This window comes from Bos grunniens, chromosome 4 (assembly GCF_055505025.1).
Source record: "Bos grunniens cultivar Pamir isolate PY7600 chromosome 4, Bosgru_T2T1.0, whole genome shotgun sequence".
Classification (NCBI taxonomy): Eukaryota; Metazoa; Chordata; class Mammalia; order Artiodactyla; family Bovidae; genus Bos; species Bos grunniens.
The window spans coordinates 63,905,405-63,925,874 of NC_141168.1; the positions used below are offsets into that span (position 1 = coordinate 63,905,405).

General features: G+C 39.8%; 1 protein-coding gene and 1 long non-coding RNA gene across 7 annotated transcripts in view; one reads left to right on the forward strand and one right to left on the reverse strand.

Moving 5' to 3' along the window:
- DOCK4 (dedicator of cytokinesis 4) overlaps positions 1-20,470 on the reverse strand; it is a 479,600-nt gene that overhangs the window by 320,621 nt on the left and 138,509 nt on the right. The window lies entirely within an intron of this gene.
- On the forward strand, positions 10,184-20,428 carry LOC147374256 (uncharacterized). Of its 2 annotated transcripts, XR_015162561.1 has the most exons (4): positions 10,184-17,681; positions 18,191-18,531; positions 19,918-19,964; positions 20,250-20,428. It is a non-coding gene; the product is annotated as an uncharacterized LOC147374256 (long non-coding RNA). The 2 variants fall into 2 exon arrangements; XR_015162562.1 differs by lacking the exon at positions 18,191-18,531 and having other exon boundaries at positions 10,185-17,681.

A 20,470-nucleotide genomic window follows, 5' to 3' on the forward strand; every position in this document is an offset into this window, starting at 1 on the left:
GGGGTGCAGCTGTCAAAGTAAATGTTCTCCAGTCCATAACAGGATAAAAAGAACCACCAGCTGCAAGGTGATAAAGAGTGATCATCTCCGAGGATGTTAACCTATCATTTAGTGACTCCCCAACTCTGCTCACTGGAACAGACATCACTGCAGTCCAGAGTAGTCAACGATGGGCAGATATTATTCTCATGCCTTATGTGCCTTGGGACAGGAAGATCAGGCCAATATATGAAGGAGGATACTGGACTACAGACAAGAAAGAATCAGGCAGTTAGCAAACACGACTGGTAAAACTCATATCCAGGACGACAAAGACTAATAAAATCTATAGTTATATGAGAAAAGACTAGGCCAGTATGTGCTGAGTGATGATTCCTTGAATATCACATGACAAGAATTAGAGCTAATACATCAGGGTTGGGGAGGGGAAGGTAGTAGATAATGCACATGCCACACAAAATTACATCTTTGCTGTTCAACTGCCTGCTATAGGAATAACCGATTATCCATGGGCAATAATAACTCTATTCACTCACCTTACCTGACAATCAGCATGTCAGGCAAAAGAGGAAAATAAACAGACATCATTACCTACCCAATGAAACAGAAAGAGACTTTCACATGTCTTGACCAAAATGATGTCATTAAATCTCTTTTATAATCAAAAAGAACCTAATCAATAATCTCATCATTCCCTCTGAAAAACGTAACACTTTCACTAACAATCATAATCAATTCTTCTACATTGAAGAGACTGCTATAAATCAATTCTTAACCACAAAGGATGGGAGCCTTAAAAACAGGAGCTTACTTGTTTTGATCCATATACAATGATGCATTGATAACATAAAAACACACCAGTGAGAAGTTACAGTGTAGATAACCAAGACATTGTTTAAAATGCTAAAGGCTAGATTAAGATCTCTATTAAAAAGAAATCCATAAAAGCCATCAATGGAGAGAATAAGGTATCACAGAATCATGAATGTTTAATGAAGAGGCAGATAAGCCACTCTCACAGAATACAGTCAATTAAAAGAACAAAATGATGCAAAAGAGCAGAGTTTGTTTCCAACTAATTACCAGCACCAGGAGATTCAAATGTCAGCAAGAGAACAAACTTGGATAGAAAGGATATGAGAATATCTGATTGCAATAGGGTTTATATGTAGTATTTGAATATTCCCAGATACCTAGCCAATTCTGGGTCTCCCAGAAGTTGTAGTGAAAGTGCTTAGCTTCCACTCTAAAATTAATTATTATTATTACTGCTGCTGCAGCTTCACTTGAATAGCAGTAACAATCTAAAAGATATTGTTTAAAGCGCTTTATATATATATATATATATATACCCTGTCAATTAATCCTCCCATTTACTCTATGAGGTAAGTACTGTTATCGATCACATTTACAGATATGGAAATTGAAGTGCAGAGAAACTAGGTTATTTATCTAAGGTCACACACAGGGTGAGTGAGAGATCCAGGATTAGAACCCTAGGAAATTTGCTCCAGAATCTGCGCTCTTTAACACTGCCCAACACCACTGCTACCATCCTCAGCTTTCATGTTAGTGGAGCTCCACCTATTCTATTACTACCGCAACATGGACGGTGAGCTGTGCACTGAGATGGAAATAGTACTGATGATGGGTTGATTGACATGGGTGCCCCCAACATCCTGTGTGTCCTTGGGCATCGCATTCTACTTTTCCAGCTTTAAAGTCTTCACTTGTAAAAAATATGTTCTGTGTTAGATAATGCTAAATATTATTTCTTTACTGCTCAGAAATATACATGAATTTTGTTTCTTCTCCTTTCATTATAATATGCCATAAGACATTTATACCTCTTAGCTCCAACTCCTCCCTTCACTTTACATCCATATAGTAAAGTACCTACTTGATATCTGCATTTATGTCTAACCTGTGTATTAAACATACTAGGTCCAAAATCACATTCTTTCTTCCTACCCCCTCCTCCAAAACCCCTCATTCCATCCTAGTTTCAAACTCTATACTAAACAGAATTCTATCAGCTGTAAAGACCAAAAACATTAGAACCATCCTTGATTCCTTTCCTTTTCCACACCCTACAACCAACCCTTCGGCAAACCCAAGTATGCGTCCTTCAAAATATATCCTGAATTCTTAAACTGACCACTCTCACAACATAACTAACCCCACCTGAGCCAGAGCTTGCGGTACTCTCACCTGGACTAGTGTTTCAATAGCGTCTCATGGCCCCCCCCCCCACCCGCAAAACTCCTTCCCTTGCTTCACAGGACAGCAATCGGCCAGATTCCTTCTACACCCAAGTTCCTCAGATCTCTCCTATACACTGAATCCTTCCCATCCCACTCACATTCTTCCCACCAGGGTAATAAAAGTCAGGTGATCTGGCTCCTCCCCCTACCCCTTCTCTGGGCGGAGCGAACTTTGCGCCATTCTCCCCTGCTCATTCCACTGGCCACTCCACTCTCTCTGTGATTCTACAATCCACGTCAAGCACACGTTCTTTTTCTACTTTTTATACTGCCTCTGTCTAGAACACTTTCCTCACGTGACTGCATGATTGTGTTAATTATTTTAAGGTTTCTGCTCAAATGTCATTTTACAAAAAAGACTTTCCTAACCAGTGGACAATATAGACCTTTCCCTTTGTTAAGAACTATCTCTTTACATTAATTCACTTTCATAGCATTTACTAAATACCCCCATCCCAGCAACCCCTCATTGTTACCTCCATGAGACAGGGAATTGTTTCCTGCTATGAACACACAGACTGTGATAGTATCTGACAAACAGCAGATTCTCAATACATACTTATTAAACAAACAAACAAACCAGTAAGTGATTATTACAATGTGGTATAACAATCATTTGACACTAAACGTCCTTGGCTGAGGACAAGGATCAAGTCTTTTTATCCATATGGACCCAAAACTCAGCACTTACCTGAAAGATAATAATTGCTCAGTAATATTTGTCAAACAAGCAAGGGCATTTTCCTCCTGAAACATATTAACTCCTTTCTATGACATGTTAAGGGGTTTCCGTCATAGCTCAGTCGGTAAAGAATCTGCTAGCAATGCAGGAGACCTGGGTTCGATTCCTGGGTGGGGAAGATTCTCTGGGGAAGGAAATGGCAACCCACTCCAGTATTCCTAGAGAATCCCATAGACAGAGGAACCTGGAAGGCTATATAGTCCATGGGATGGCAAGAGTCAGACACGACTTAGTGACTAAACCACCACCACCACATGACATGTTAATAACTAGTAGATTTAAAAGCCATGCCCCTAAATCTGATAGGCTGGTGAAAGTTTGCCATTTTGTTCAAGAGAGCACTGTTGACTCCCTCCCACACACACAAAAAATCCTAACATATATCAAAGGTACTGCCCTTAAGAAGGATATCATTTAAAAGATGAGAGAATATATGTCAACTGCCATTTGGCACAAAAAAATATATATTAAAATTTATGCTTCATGATGTGAAGAAAAATAATAGTACATTTTCATGGAACAAAAAGCAAGCAAATTCCCCTTAGCTATCATTTATCATTCATAAGTTTATATTCCTGGCATATTGAACAACTGCTTAGGGAAATCATTGCTCAGTACCCTGTTTCTTGCATAACAATTGTATCTAAAAAAAAAAAACGGACAAACTTGTCAACAGAAAACCTGCATCTGATTTGAGCTTGTTTCTTTGCTGGATATATGTCTAATTTGTTAGATTCTGGGAGCTTTTATTAGTACTAGTGAAAAAGTAATCCTGGCCAATTATACCTTAAAATTGACACAAGACAATATAAAAGACAATAATCAATCAAATCCATGTAAGCAATCATCATCTGTACAACCTTTGAATTAACAAAAAGAGCATCCATCAGGGAGCAATGGATACCAGTCAGCCTTTGTTCAAACCCAGGGCTCGTGCCAAAGAACCAAGTTTCTCGTTTGTCCCAACTAGAGATATTTAAGAAAATTCAGACAGTAGAAAAAATCAATTCAGGGAAATTGTACCATTGTAATAAAGGATGCATGCATGCATGTATGCTAAGTCGCTTCAGTCATGTCTGACTCTTTGCGACCCTATGGACTGTAGCCTGCCAGGCTCCTATTGAACCCGCATCTCTTATGTGTCTTGTATTGGCAGGCAAGTTCTTTACCACTAATGCCACCTGGGAAGCCCCATAATAAAGGATAAGGGCCAGGAATAAAGAAGTAAAAAACAAGGGAAAGGAAAATAGTCTCCCAGAAAGCTGACAAATGGGAAAAGAAAAAAGAAAATTCTTCAGTGAAAATTTACATCTAATACTTCAGTCTCCAACTGAGATGGAGTAATAGGAACTAGATATAATCTTCTACCTGAAACAACCAAAAAACTGAATAAAATATATGTAACAATAGTTTTTAATACAATGGACATGAGACATCAAAGGACAGTGATCCCTGAGAGATAAGACACACATGGGGTTTCCCAGTTTTCTGCCCTGAAAGACAGTCCAGGCCATAGAGCCCTGAGAGGAAGCCCGGATGGAGTCCAGCAGACTCCTTGAGTTGAGGAAATAGAGTTGGGGGTCTGGGAGATCAAGGAAGCTTACAGAAGCAGAGAGGATAGAGTTACAAAAAGAAAGAACTGCACAGGTCTGCAGAAGGTCTACCTCGAGTACTTAGGAGAAGACTGATCAGTGCAGGCATGTGAGGAAACCACATGAGTGTGGGGCGGGTCAGGAATCACCCTGAGGGATTAGAAGAAATAGTGTCTGGAACTTACACAAGACCTGTTTCCAACAGTCAGACTGGAAATCCTCATAATTCATGGGATATTAAGTACAGAAGGGTTTTGCCTCAGTATTGGGACAAAATATTTACACACCTAACAACTGATCTTCAAAATGAATCTAAGTCAGATGGGCTGGAAAGAGGATTGTGCTTGGAGACTTAGAGACTTAAATCTAAATATCAGTCATACCACTGCTAATTTTATGATCCAGGGCAAGTGATTAAAACCCCTCATGAGCATCATTACTTTATCTACACTAATGACAACCTCAAACCTACCTATTTTAAGGATTTAGGAGGATTTGTCTCAACACTTAGCGTGTCTGATAAAGAGCAGGATCTCAGAATTGGTTGTTCTCCCTTCCTTTTGCAATATCTATTGTAGCATTCCTTCTAAAATAAGAGGTTCTCCATCATAAACAAAATCTGGCATTTTCTCCCAGAATTTAAAGAGGCTTTTCTCCTAAAAGTCTTTAAAGTATTGGTCATCTTTGGATCAGTCTTGTTTTGTTTAAATTTTATAGGCAGCCTCCTGCTGAGATAAGAGGCAAGTGGACTAGTAGAGGGTAGCTGTGTTCCCATAAATGCCAAAGTCACTGGATTTATTCCCTGACTTGAAATGAACTGTTCCCTGGTGGCTCAGACAGTGAAAAATCTGCCCACAATTCAGAAAACCTGGGTTCAATCCCTGGGCCAGGAAGATCCCCCGGAGTAAGAAATGGCTACCCACTCCAATATTCTTGCCTGGAAAATCCCATGGACAGAGGAGCCTGGTGGGCTATAGTCCATGGGGTCACAGAGTCCAACATGACTGAAGTGAGTTAGCACGTCATCTGCATAGGTTATAGAACATTATACTTATGCAGAAAAAAATACTTTTCAGTATTGAATTCAAATTTTTCTTCCACATTGTCAAACAACTATCTATGTAGAAAATGAAAAGTAGCTATTATTATCAATGACTTACAAAAGTAGTCATGATAGTCCTTTCTTAAACAAAAGTCAAATAAATTAACTGGGAAGTTATTAAAAAAAAAAAAAGGAACAACAGAGAGCTCCAGCTTCTAGTGCAAATTTCCTCTTTTACCATTAACTTTCACAATAAGGAAACTGCTGATAAACTCTGATTTTTCACTGATTTAAAGTCTACATAAGATTTCATCTCATCAACACAAATTAAGATTGCCAAATATTACTAAAATGCAAATTCTGAACCAAAAATATCTATGGGCTGTTTTATGTTTAGCTCAGTATTTCACAATTAATAATTTCTGCTTCAGTAATACACAGATGAATCAGTGATTTGTGAAAATTCTTTGTGGCTTTGCAATATGTCCTCAGTTCAGTTCAGTTCAGTTCAGTCACTCAGTCATGTCCAACTCCTTGCGACCCCATGAATCACAGCACACCAGGCCTCCCTGTCCATCACCAATTCCCGGAGTCTACTCAAACTCATGTCCATTGAGTCGGTGATGCCATCCAGCCATCTCATCCTCTGTTGTCCCCTTCTCCTCCTGCTCCGGGTATTAATTCTAAGAGTAAAATACAGCCATTGCTCAATTTTTTTTTTTTTAAAGACAGTATCAGGTACACATATTAGTGCTATATAATACTACATACAATACTAACCTCACACTAATATCAACTGGTAATACGATAAAAAAAAAAATAAGGTTTAAGGTTTAGGGAGTTGTGGCAACGGAATAGCAAAATGAGGGCAGGGATTGTAATGAAAAGTTTCAGGAATGTGTTGGGAATTCTTCAAGGCTTTGGGGGTGGAAGGTTAAAAAACTCTCAGAGAGGATGTGGTACAACATTTCAGCAGCAGGATTTATTCATATGATGGAGAGAAAATTTAGTGGCACCAGATTACAAAACACCTTGAAGTTTCTGCATACACATTGATTATACTTTTCAGGTAGGGAAGTATCCAGGACACTAAATTACAGATTCTTTTCAAATGACCTCTTTTATTGAGGAAAAGAGGAGCCAGGAAGAGTGAAGGAGGAATTAGGAGATGAATAAGTAGGCTCAACACCTTCTGCTGTTAATTTCTGAAATAAGAGATCTAAAAATGATCACAATCGTTTTCAGAGAAGCCATTAATAGGTCAGAAAAAGATCAGAGAAAAGAATGATATTTTGCAACAATAAAAAGTTTAATTTGCACCTGGCTGCAAATATTTTTTCAATGAAAATTTTATAATATGAAGGAGAGAACCTCTAGAGTTGTTCAAATGATACTGTATTATTATGTGAGATGATTTGATAGCACTTGAAAAACATTACGGCATTTTTCAAAAAGGCAAAAAAAGAAAATGCTTATATCTTCCCAAGGTTATTCCAATTTATTTTTCAGAAGACTTGCTTTTAATTAAAACCTTAAAAAGGTCAATCTAGATAGCTCCCTATATATTGATATCTGTATTTATGGGTCTATGTTCATATTTATCTTTATGTATATATACAGAAGGAAATGGCACCCCACTCCAGTATCCTAGCCTGAAGAATCCCATGGAAGGAGGAGCCTTGTAGGCTACAGTCCACGGGGGTCACACAGAGTTGGACACGACTGAACTATTTCACTTTCATATATACAGACTTTTAATTTTATTCAAGTATAATTGATCTACAATGTTAATTTCTGCTTTATAACAAAGTGATTCAGTTACACACATATATGAGACAGGTAATTTTTTATAAATAAGTACCTGCTCAGTCACTAAATCATGTCTGATTCTTTGTGACCCCATGGACTGTACCTCTCCTGGCTCCTCTGTTCATGGAATTTTCCAGGTAAGACTATATGTATATATGTATATGCTAAGTCACTTCAGTTGTGTCTGACTCCTTGAGACCCGATGGACCATAGCCCACCAGGCTATTCTGTCCATGGGATTCTCCAGGCAAGAATACTGAAAGGGGTTGCCATCCCTCCTAAAGGGGATCTTCCCAACCCAGGGATTGAACTCACATTTCCTATGTCTCCTGCATTGGTAAGTGGGTTCCTTACCACTAGCACCACCTGGGAAACCTCTTAGATGTGTGTGTGTGTGTACATATATACATAATACATATATTTAAGCTATCTTTTAACATCCAGATTTCAACACTCCTCTTACAGAAAACTCCATAAATATGTGTTGCATTCAGTAGAATTTTAAACTTTCAACATTCTTTCCTATTCCCCCTCTTTTTCCTCCTTTTGGGGCATATATGGTATTACAGATTCCCATGCTAGATTTCTTTGAAACCAATTACAAAGTTACGTTATTTCTGTGCTGGATCATCAGGCCTGTGTTGGGTCAGAGTTGTTTCCAAACATATCAATTTACCATCTGTATCTCCACTTTCTGTCATGATGCCCTACACCCAGCCCCAGACTATTACATAACAAGTTCTGCTGTTTCCCACTCACCCACCAGTAATAATGGCTATAGCATCCTCACAGCAGCCACTAGACTTGAACACCTACTCCCTCCCACCACTCCCGTTTAGTATGTCCATTTAGTGATTCCACACTCCTCTCTGATATTATTAAGCTCTTTGTTCTTCTTCTCACTCTCATGTTACAGTTTTACAAACTAAAGCTCAATGAAAGTTGCATAATTTATACCACATATAAGGCTCGTCTGTTTTAGAATCACTTAATAGAACACACACATATGATTCCAATTCCTTACTCTGCTTTCCATATCACCAAACCGACAGTTTAAAGGCCAAGAGAAAAGCCAGTTAAATACTATAGTCTCCTCCACCCAGAGTTTATTCATCTCAATTATTATTATTTCCAAGGACTCATATATAAAAGAGATTCAATTCTCTTAACTATTCAAAACCTGGAGCTAATAAAAGCACTCATTCTTACTGGCCAGCCATCATTCTGGAGAGGCAATAGCAGTCCATAAACCTTACTAATTATAGTACAATATTTGGCCACATGCAAGACCCCAGGGTGCTATTTATATTCTACTCCTCAGATCAAGTTCAAGGGTTTGAAGTTCAAGGGAAGGGCAAGCAAGGTGGCACACTCAGACTTCACTGCTACAGACCACATCACAAAGCAAGTAAGCACACCCCTCTTCACCTTATGACTTGACGCATGTGCATATCTTTAAAGGGGTTTTTCTGTAAGGGAAAAAAATTATTCGACTTATTTCCTCCCTACTCCAATCTCTTGTTTGTTAAAAGTTTAAGAAGTAACTCTGCCCTCTCTCATGAGAAGGCCCCAATAATTAGTACAACCCAAGGGGGCATCCAGCTTAATTGCAAAGTGACACAGACATTGTAACAACAACCAAAAAAGGCTCTTTCCACACACTTGACAATACTCAATTTATGCTATAAAATAGGGGGATTTGTTTCAATGGCTTATTTAGAATTTCACTTGCTTTCTCTCCCAGTGGTATGCATGCAATAACTAGATCTTGCAAAACCAGTTATGTCTGTCAGAACCTGAAGGAGAGAGGTCCCAGGGAAAGGAAATGTAAGCTGTATCATCATCACCACACCATGAGTCAATCCCTCGGGCTGGAATCTGACCCAAACACCTGGGGAAAAGAGGAGTAATGAGAGATGAATCGCAAGTGAAGAGGAGAGCTGGTCAGGAGGAGGCAATGGTGGCTAGAGGGGCCAACCACAGCTGTGCAGGAGCTCGGCCTGGAAGCTTCTCAGATCCTGCTGTGTGTGAGGTCTCAAGGCCTCTCAGGAAGCACTCCTGCAATGGGACCAATGAACAAATTAAAGCATTCAGGAAGGGGACATTCAGAACTACCTCCATTTCTGGGCCGGGCAGCAAAATAATGACTCCTGCATCCTGTTTGGGACTACAAAACCTTTAATTCCTCAGATAAGACTTATTTAATATCGCTTTCCAATTTCAAAATAACGAACTCTATCATTACACACCTTGATAAATCTCCATTTGTCCCTACCACAACTAACCCCAATTTCCAGAGAACACAATCTTCATTCTCCAAGTAATCCCAGCATGAAACCCCTGATCAAAAACCACACAGAAGTCAGGACTGTATTAACTGTTAACTTAGAAAGAGAACCTGGATGTTCTTTTCTAAATAGCCTCTGAACTTGACAACAGATCTACAAAATAAAGAAATAAAAATGATTTATTTACCATTTCTTACAGAGAAAAAAGATTTTTTATGTAACATCAGATTTACCTGTCTCTACTCTCAAAGCAAGTCTAAATCATTCACTGCATTTTGAATTCACTTACATTTACTTACAACTTTCCTTCCAAATATATTAAGGTTGATTTTTGAATAACAATAAAATAGGGCATATTTTTAGAACTCTTGTACTTATTCCAAAAGAGATTAAAGTAATTTAAGCTATAGACACACACACAAATATAATGGGAATTTAAAATTTAACTTGTTTAATGCAAAAATAAAATGTAAATTAAATATGAAGCAAAGGAAAATAAAGGCAAGAAAGCAAGATAAAGCCAGGAGTAGGCCTGGTGTCAAGAATGTATCCCATGCATTTCCATACACTGCAAGATACAACAGATGGAACTGAACACCATACCAGGCTCAATACAAAAGATGGAGCTGGTGCTAAGCTCTTCCTAAAGGAAGGCAAAGAGGGAAACGGGATCACTGATAAGAATCTCGGGATCCAGGAGAGAAAAACGAGGAGACAGCAAAGGAGAAGTACAGAGAGATCTGATACTAAGATTAGACAGAAGTCTTTCCTAATTATCATGAGTCAAACTGTGCTCTGCTAGCTCTGCCTGGGAGTGAGGAAGGGGCAGGTGGGAAAGGAACAGGGCAGGTGGGAAAGGAACGAGGCAGGTGAGGGCAGATGAGTTCCCAGTCCTTCAATGGTGCTGCCCCAAGAAGAGCAGCTCTGGGTGTTTTTACATAATTGGCCTTTGTGCAAGACGTTATTGGTGGGAGGAAGAAGTTAGGTGGCTTTACTTTAAATAATAAATTTACAACCGCTGATAGAGTCAGGTCCACAAGATGAGCCGCTGGGGAACAGGAGAACAAATGAGGATTTCTGTGTGTGTATATGCTATATACGTATATATAATATATAATTTTTTTACCTTAAAAATAAAGGACCTTAAAAAACTAGGAAGAGAATTATAATATGACCCAACAATCACACTACTGGACATATGCCCTGAGAAAACCATAACTGAAAGAGATACATGTACCCCAATGTTCGTTGCAGCATTTTTTTACAATAGCTAGGACATGAAAGCAACCTTGATGTCCACCAACAGATGAATGGATAACGAAGTCGTGGTACATATATACAACAGAATACTACTCAGCTATTAAAAAAAAAAGAACTCATTTGAGTCAGTCCTAATGAGGTGGATGAACCTAAAGCCTATTATATACAGAGTGAAGGAAGTCAGAGAGACAAATATTGCATACGAACACATGTGTATGGAATCTAGAAAGATGGTGCTGATGAACCTATTTGCAGGGCAGAAATGGAGACACAGGCACAGAAAACAGACTTGTGGACAGAGTGGTAGAAGAGGGTGGGATTAACTGAGAGAATAGTATGGAAATATACACAGTACTATATGTAAAATAGAAACCAAGCGGGAATTTGCTCTGTGGCACAGGAAGCTCAACCCAGTACTCTGTGACAACCTAGAAGGCTGGGATAGGGTGGGAAATGGGAGGGGGGTTCAGGAGAGAGGGGTCATGTGTATACCTTGGCTGATTCATGTCGATGCATGGCAGAAATCAACGCAATGCTGTAAAGCAATTACCCTCCAATTTAAAAAAAATGTAATCCAAAAATAAAAATAAAGGAAGCTCTCCTAAAGTCTCAGATTTGAGCTTTCCCTGGTGCATTCCCTAAATCACATGCTACTGGAACTGTGAGGTGTGGCATGAAAAAAGGGGATTCGCCCAGAGGAAAGAATCCACACAGTGTTTTGTTCCCAGCATATGGTGAAAACTGCAATGCACCTGGGCCTGGCTAAGTAGATTTATAAATAAGATTATATCAGTTGAACTGAACTCATTTACAAATGTGCAAGTGGCTTAAAAAGATTCCTGCAAAAAAAACATGGATTAAGGTTAGCACTAATATAAGCACATGCAAACAGACAGAAAACGGTAAAAATGGACCTTTCTACGGATTTAGCTTAATCAGCCATATGTTATAGGTAGAAATTGAAGATCCAATCAGATCTGAACATAAGAGGGCAAAATCAGATTATGTAACACAGGCTGGAATCAGTATTTATAAACTAACCTTCAAATATCTATAACAAAAGAAGTAAGCTTAGGTTAAAAATAATGAAGCATATTTAACTGCATTGCTATCACTAAAATTATATGAATTTGTTACCTGATTAAAAAGACTTTATAATATTGATAATAACACAGTTTATCTTATGTGTTTTTGGAAGAGCTTTATGCTATCTTAATAAGAATATATAGTACATAGGTATAATTTGTAAATTAAAACACATATCCTGTGAGTGTAGACACCAATTTTCTATTAGTGGAATTTCACTAATATAGGAGATACTGTATGAATTATATTCAACAGAAATGTTTGAACAGTGTTTGGATAGATCCTTGGAGAGAAATAAGTCCGGTAGCAGTGACAGCACCTTATCTTTGCATTCCCCCTTTTTATTCCTCTATCTTCACCTCTGCCATGGCAAATGTTATTTTACAATATATGGTCTAGGCAATTCCTTTGTTTTTAATAAATCACTAAAACCTCTGTTATAAGGAACAGCAAGCATCACCTCCTCTACTGCTGGAGGTTTCAAAAGCAGTATGAAGTGATAACAATGTTATATGCCTAAATTATTTTCATAGTATGAATTACCCTAGCCTAATTCACATTAAATTTCATTTGTGACCTTTCATCTAAGCCACGCTGCTTGATTAGAATCTCTGGTATGTCTTTCCAACCCTTTCAAATGGTTGCTGTCCTGAATGGGGTTCCATAAACTAAATTTGTCACCTGATCCCTGTTTCATTAACTCAATCATGAACACATTCAATATTGAGTCCCTTGGGCAAAGCCCTCATGTAACCAATTCTCAGAGCCTCAGTCAGGCAAGAGACTTGATTATCGGCTTGTCTGCTGTCTCAGAGGAAACAGGGACAGATAATAAGCACAAAGACAACAGAGTAAAGCAGGAGAGAAGAACGGGAGAGAGGAGAAAAGGAAAAAAGCCAACTCTGGAAGTAGGCTCCACGGGGATACACCGACAAAAGTCAAAGCCTGATTCCTCTTCCTTTTCCCACATCTCTGAGGCTCCCACTATAAAACTGGGAAATGAGAGTGAGGAGCTCTGGTTCAGATAGGAGAGAAAGCTCTTCCTAAGTCATAGGTTAAAACTGAAAGAAAACCTTATTTGGGTTAAAGATGAAAATCTAACCTGAGACCATCAGGGGTTCCTTATCTACTGTGGCCTAAATTTCAGAATCTGAAATTTAGATTCAGAAGTTGGACCTTCTTCAGAACCACTCATGGCATTCTTAGGCAAATCAAATCACAATAATATTCTTATATACATGTGACAATTTCACAGTCACAAAATTATACTACATTTCAGAATTTTTTCGCTTCAGTGAAAACCATCCTGACCAAACTTAGGAACCTATTCTCTTTCACATATCAAGTCAAGATGTGATGATAACAAGCATCTTGCATTTACCTTCAATTTCATTTAACAGCAAAAGTGATATACAATTATTTTATCAACTCATGATATAATTGATCAAAGAGAATTCTAGACATGCAGCCCTGACTAACCAACCCTGTTTCCTTAAAGAAGTGTCCACACTGGATTTATCAGCAATAGCCCACTAAAGCAAGACTTTTTTGATTAATATAAAAATTAATTTAAGATAAACATGGACATAGCCAAAGAAAAAGGATGAAAGCCATGGGATGCAGACACAGTTACAGAGATGAGGATATGAACACTTTTGCATGGCTGTGTCCAAAACTTTGAGAAATCCTCCTTTTCAGACACTTGGATTTATAATACTAAACTCCCCTGCAGTGCACTGCGGACAACCACTCGCAACTGCTGCTGTCAAGGTCTACGCCAACTCAGAAGAAGAAAGAGAATGTATTTAAGAAGTTAATACATTTTTTTCTTGAAAATGAAAATTAAGAATTTAACTTTTAAGAGAAAACCTTAGAAAAATTCTGGGTTGTAACAGAAAGAATTAAGATCATTTCCAAGGTGGTGACTAAAAGGAGCACCACATTCAACTCAGCAGCTTCACAGGCTTGACATCAAGCCCTCGTAGCAGGTTTCACGGTTAGGCAGAGAGAAAACACACGTGCCGAGCACTGCCAACTCCAACAGAGAGACGACTTCATCTCCAACTCCTTCAAGGAGAATTCCAGAGAAAAAGAATAAAAGAGTTTTCCTCCTTGATTTTTACGCCATTTAAAGGTTAAATATACGACCTAAAAGGAAAAGAATGGCCCGAATTCACAAGGTTATGAGGTCATTGAGATGATAATCTCTTATGTCCCACTTTACCACTGGTTCTCTCTTTTGCGTTCCTTCATTTCACACACAGAGATACTTTCCAATATAAAAGGGAAAGGATGGAGTTAAAAACTGCTCACTGCCCCAACCCATCTGTGCATGACTTTCCTACAAAGATAAGATCACACACACGTAGATCACCATTTCCAATAATCACCACTTTGGGTGGATGTGTACAGCCCCTGGAGAGAAGGAATCGCTGTGTACCCTCTGAAAAGCAGCTGCATGCTGTCTCAGCTGGCCTCCCCAGCACCCGGAGGACTGCAGACATGGGTCACACCAACAGGCAGTGGCAGAATTAAGCCACAGAGACACTCACAGTCACAGGGACTGAGAGCCACACTAGAAAAGACTGTCCCAAAGTGCCAGGCTTCTGGTTCATGAGGTAGCTCAAGACAGATGCCCAGAAGCCAGGATGCAGACAAGGCTTTTCCTTCAAGGGAGCTTACTTAGCCCTGAGCCTGCTACACACCAGCCTTGATATCACCCGCAATCAATCCCACTATCCCTATTCACTATCCCATCCTTCCGCGTGATACTGAACGGGGCTCAGTACACACAGCAAAGTCTTTCTAAGTTCTCTCTGGCCACTTAAAATGTCTTCAAGATAAACACACCAAAGTTTTGCTTTAAAAAGAATCATCAACGTAACTGTGATTTGTAGTAGCCTTTCCCAAATTTTATTTTGTGGAAATAACTTCTCTGGGAAGATGTTAATAATGTTACACACACACACACACACACACACACACAAGTGTATACGGTTTTTTTAAATGTTAAGAGATTCTTTTGCTGGAGAGCTTCCCAGTGTCTTTGTTATGATAATTTTCACTGGGAATTTCCCAGGGAAGAATAAAGTGGTGACAGTGGAGGTGATGGAAATGTTTACTGAGTGCTTCAACAAAAGCCAGAGCAGCAGCATCTAATTTTTTTTTAACATAAATTAGCTTATTTAATTCTCAAAACACACCTATGTAAGTAAAATTGTACAGTATAAAGACAAGGAAACAGACTCAGAGAGATCATCATAACACAGCTAGGAAGGAGCAGATCAGAAATCTGAATCCAGATCTGGCTGAAGAGTACCGCTTGCCATCCATCCATCCATCCATCCATCCATTCATTCACACAGTGAGTTAGGAAGTATTTATTATTAGTAAATATTAGTTAGGATACTCCTGATATGTATTTCTCTCCAATAATAACGTTGATAATTATGACATCTATCCTCCTACCAACCTCATATTTTTGTAAATGTCCAACTTGCATGAAAAAGCTTAAAAAAAAGACTCAATGAATATCCACTCCTCCCGTGAAATTTACTTTGTTTAAAGCAAAGTAAGTTTCAAAGAGGAAAAGAACATAAGGGAATCATGGAAGTGGGAAAATGCATTATAAACATTCATAAGACTTTCTGAAGGGGCAGTTCTGTCTCCAATAAAAGCAAGGCTAATTTTTCAAATCCTATATTTTATACCAAAGTAAAGGCAGTTGTCAATACGTGAATGAATATTCAGCTCCTTAAACAGCACCTCTTTATGAATATATTGTCAGGATCATTAAGATGTGCTAATATACCTTTATTGCTGCTCTATCCCCAGCACCAAAAACGGTGATAGCTCGAGCTGACATTAAACAATTCTATTTGAAAACGTGTGCATAATCAGAAGTATACATCCTGTGAGTTTTACTGTGTCCTCCCTGATGGGACCACAGCGCTCACCATCTTGACCTCATGCAAATACTCAGGTTCAGCTGGACATTTCCACACAGATGCTCTCCCCTCCTCCCTTCCCACCAAGGACAGAGAAGTTATAAGCAGAAAACTCAGTAATAATGAGAGTCCACCTCAAAGTCACAAAGTATGAAAAATTCCCCAGTTTAAAATAAATCACCATTAAGCAAAAACATCTACAATACCTTCCACTCTGACCAAACTGGAAAAGACTCTCTTGAAACTGAAAGCTATGGTTCTAGAAAGGCCTGGAGAATACTTAGCCTACATTTACTACCTGCCAGCCTTTCTCCACAGCCTCCTATCCCCCTTCACTCCTGCAGGATACAATCATAAACATGAAAAGCATTTTAACCAATGGGATGCTTCAGATCTCTTCACCTTTTATCTTCTACTTGATGCTCTTTTTATCTCACGTGCACCCTCCCAAAGATGAATAGACAATGAATACAGACTCTGCTTGTGTTCTACAGTTTTGCCAGGGTTGGATTGGAGACTTACATTACAATGTGAGCATATCTTGATTTGTTTGTTTTGGCCACGCCACATGGCTTACGGGATCTTAGTTCCCTGATCAGGGATCAAACCTGGGTCCCAGCAGTGGAAGTGCGGAGTCCTAACCGTTGGACTGCCATGGAATTCCCATTGTAAGCAGAAAAGAGGATTATTGAGAAGGACATTAGTGGGCATCTAAACTCTTGTTCTTTGCTGTTTTTTCCCCAAAGAGGAAGGGGCTATCTTTGACAGTTCCCCATCCTGTGAATCCTCCCTTGTGAACAGAAGGTGTAGCCATGAGAACAGGCTCTGTCACTCACACGTGAGATTTGATTTGGCAGTGAACTATGTGAGAGAAGACCCAGGCCCAGGACACCCTCAGTGCTGGGACAGGTGATGCAGAGGTGTGAGGACAGGAGTCACACGTGTGGCAGCTTCACGGGTCGCGGCAAAGGTGGTGTGGTTCAGACACTGGCGGCAATGGCAGCCCGCTCGTCAGGCTAGTCCCGTGGGGTGGTTCTAGGAAATGTTCATGGAAATGTAGCCTGGAGCGTGTTTCTGCATCTTTTCAGAGAGTCTGTAAGCCAGCTAATATCCCATAACAAATCCCATTTAAACTGGGGCGGATTCTATTATCTGCATCAGAGAACTCTAGCAGATGCAGAACTCTATGCAAATGAAAGGTTTTGAAGCTGCAAAATATCCCGGTAAGTGGAGCAAAAATTTCATAAGCCAGTTCCACACCACTTAGCACAGCTCCATCGACATGAGAGGTTGTAAGGACACTAAGCCAGTCTCTCTTTTGCTTATGGTTCTTTCAATCCAAAAAAGTAATACAGCTTTCTCTCTTGGTGAGAAAACAGGTGTTTTGTTTTGTTAGACAGCTCCAATTATGATGGGAGACTGTCAATTACAAGAAGGCAGCTCGTATGGGCTGAACTGTCACAAAATAGAGCTTCTGGCCAAAGATCAAAAAAAAAAAAAAAAAAACATTAAAAGGTCCATGGCATTCCCACGTGATAAAACTTCAGGTGTCCAGCTTCTGTTCAAGGACAGAACAAACATAAACAGCGGCCATTCACATCTGACACTGAAAGCAAATGGCCCAGAAGGTCACTCTGGTTGTTTCCAGACGGTAAGTTCATGGGTGATTTCATACCCTTTCCTTTTACCTCTCTTTTAAAAAATGCTACACAATGAATACTATTACATTTATAATCAGGAAAACTAATCATATTAGTTAAGAAATAATCCTATTCCTAGAATCGAACTGGAAAGTACCATGACACCAAGTAAACAAAACACACTGGCAGTCCAATGTCAAGGGCCTGCCGAGGAAGGCCATGGAGACAGTGCATCCGACTCGCTGAAGGGCTGGCCAGAGCAATGCCAGGCATCCTAAGAGGGGTAGGGGGCAGGAGCGTGGGTATGAGTTAGCTGGGGAGGTGTTCCCAGAGGAGGTTCAACTTCAGCTAAGTTGTAAAGGAAAGGAAAATATACTGGGCAAAAAAAGTAAGTCTCGTACATGCTCATGAAGTGATAACTGGAGGGCTAAAAAAAAAAAGGAAAGAAAAAAAATGTGTAAATGACATGGTAAAGCACTGGGCCTGCTGCTTGCTGCAGAGAGGCATTCATTTCTTGCAGGAAACAGGCAGGGACCGGTTTCCTGCTGGCCCTCCTAGAGCTGATAGCTGTGACTGGCCTCTAGCACCTACACGGAAGAGGAAACTCCCAAGAGCAGCAGAGAGGTACAAAACATGCCTTCAAAGGCCAGCCTTTGAAATCCCCAGGAACTCTGACATCCTTGTCATGTGACTGCCACGGAGAGCCACAGCAGCACCTATCAGATGAAGTCTGGCTATCTGCTGGCAGGCGCAGCGTCTTTATTTACATTTTTTGTGGAAGATACTGAATGACTTTACAGGGTGACCACATTCCATCTCAGCCTATTACTCACTGTGCTTAGAGTATTCATCTCGAAGCAGGTATGTAATTATATAGAGAGTCAAGAAAATTATGCACGGCCACACAATAGGGAAAGGGAAAATGGATTGAAGGAAAATATAATAAACACCAGATCACTTTGTTCCTGCATAGTAAGTGGTTCCTATTTGTTTCATTGCTACTGGGAATGGTACTAAGAAGACTAGGCTGTTGTGTTCACAACCTAGCATTACCAGTTAGTAACAGACGTGTAACTTCCCTCCAAACAAGCCCTCGAGGTCAGTTTCTTCAGCTATAAACTAGAAAGAATGTCTTATATCCCTCATCCGTTCACTGAAATGATCAAATGATTGATTCTAAAGGATCCTGTAATGGCTTTGAAGGTTCTATTTTTCTAGACTGTTCTGGGTCAGAAGAGGTAAATTAATACAGTGATTTAGAGCACTGGCTTTGGGTGTGAATTCCAGCTCCATCCCTCTGGGTATGTGAATGTGGACAAGTTATTAACCTCTCTCTAAGCCTCAGTTTCCTCATCTGTAAGACAGAGATAATAATATCTGTCCCATAGGTTTATTATGAAATTAAAAAAAAAATACACACAAAGTGTTTAGCACAGTTTCAGACACATTACAAATACAAATTATTATAAATAATGATAACTTGTGTCTTGAGCAAGGATCAGCCTATTATGTAACCTAAAGAAAAGCATGCCATCCCATATTGAAACTTTCAGTAATCTCCCCACTGGCTGGAGAGGTGTCTCTTTCTAGAGACAGAGGTGGTATCCTATTCATTTCTATATCCCTGGGCATCTCCCACAGGGCCCTGCACTTGGGGGGTGTCCACACTTGCATTCAATTAATGGTTCCAAATCCTTCTTGTGGATCCAGAGACCCTCTGATAGGAAGTGGGATCTCTGTCTCCCTGGATTACCCCCAAGTGGTTCACCAGGGAATCACTTCTTTAACAAGGTACCATGAAAGTACCCAAGTGAAACAGTTCAAAACAACAAAAAAGAGCAATATTAATGAATGATCTCATTAGGATGATTTCCCAACTTTCATCTCTCATCCTTCCATGTTAACAAAATGAGCCTCCTTCCGAGTAGTAATAAATGTGCCTGCCACTTAAAACGTACTGTGAGAGCCTTGAATTAACACTGACTGGCTATTCTGAGCACCCAAATGATTACCTGTTGCCTGACATGAGTACTGCCAGACAGTGAATAAAACAAACAATAACCTTAGGTCACCGGCTGGATGCAGGCTCAATGCTTTTCTTCTAAGACTCAATGCTTTTCTTCTGAGAAGAATAAGTTAACTTTGGCCCTGTAGGCTAAATATACTTAGAACTCTCACCCCTTTGCTCTTCTCATTTGGCAGTCATATGATCGGTCATTAACGACAGACACAATTCTTGCTTTCAAGGGACTCTCAGCCCAGTGAGGGAAGCAGCATGGGGTCACTGCTAAAAGGTAAGGCTCAATAGTAAGAATAACTTCTTTAAATCTCAATTCCGCCTCTTGTTGGAAGATTTCGAGAAAAGGGCTTAAGTTCTCCAATTCTCGGTTTGCTTATTTATTTATGCTACTGCTGCTAAGTCGCTTCAGTCATGTCCGACTCTGTGCGACCCCATAGAGGGCAGCCCACCAGGCTCTCCCGTCCCTGGGATCCTCCAGGCAAGAACACTGGAGTGGGTTGCCATTTCCTTCTTCAATAATATTGGAGAAGGAAATGGCAACCATATTTATTTATAATAGGGAGAAAATAGGACCTACCATTCTCCTAAGAAGAGAAGAGAGCGCTACCTATCTCTCCTTCCATCTCGTGAAGACACAGCAAGAAAAGCCCCCTCCAAGATCCCTGACCATGCCGGCACCCAGATCTCAGACTACCAGCCTCCAGAACTGATAGAAATAAATGCTTATTGCTTAAGCCATCCAGTCTACGGTCATTTGTTACAGCAGCCCAGACTAAGACA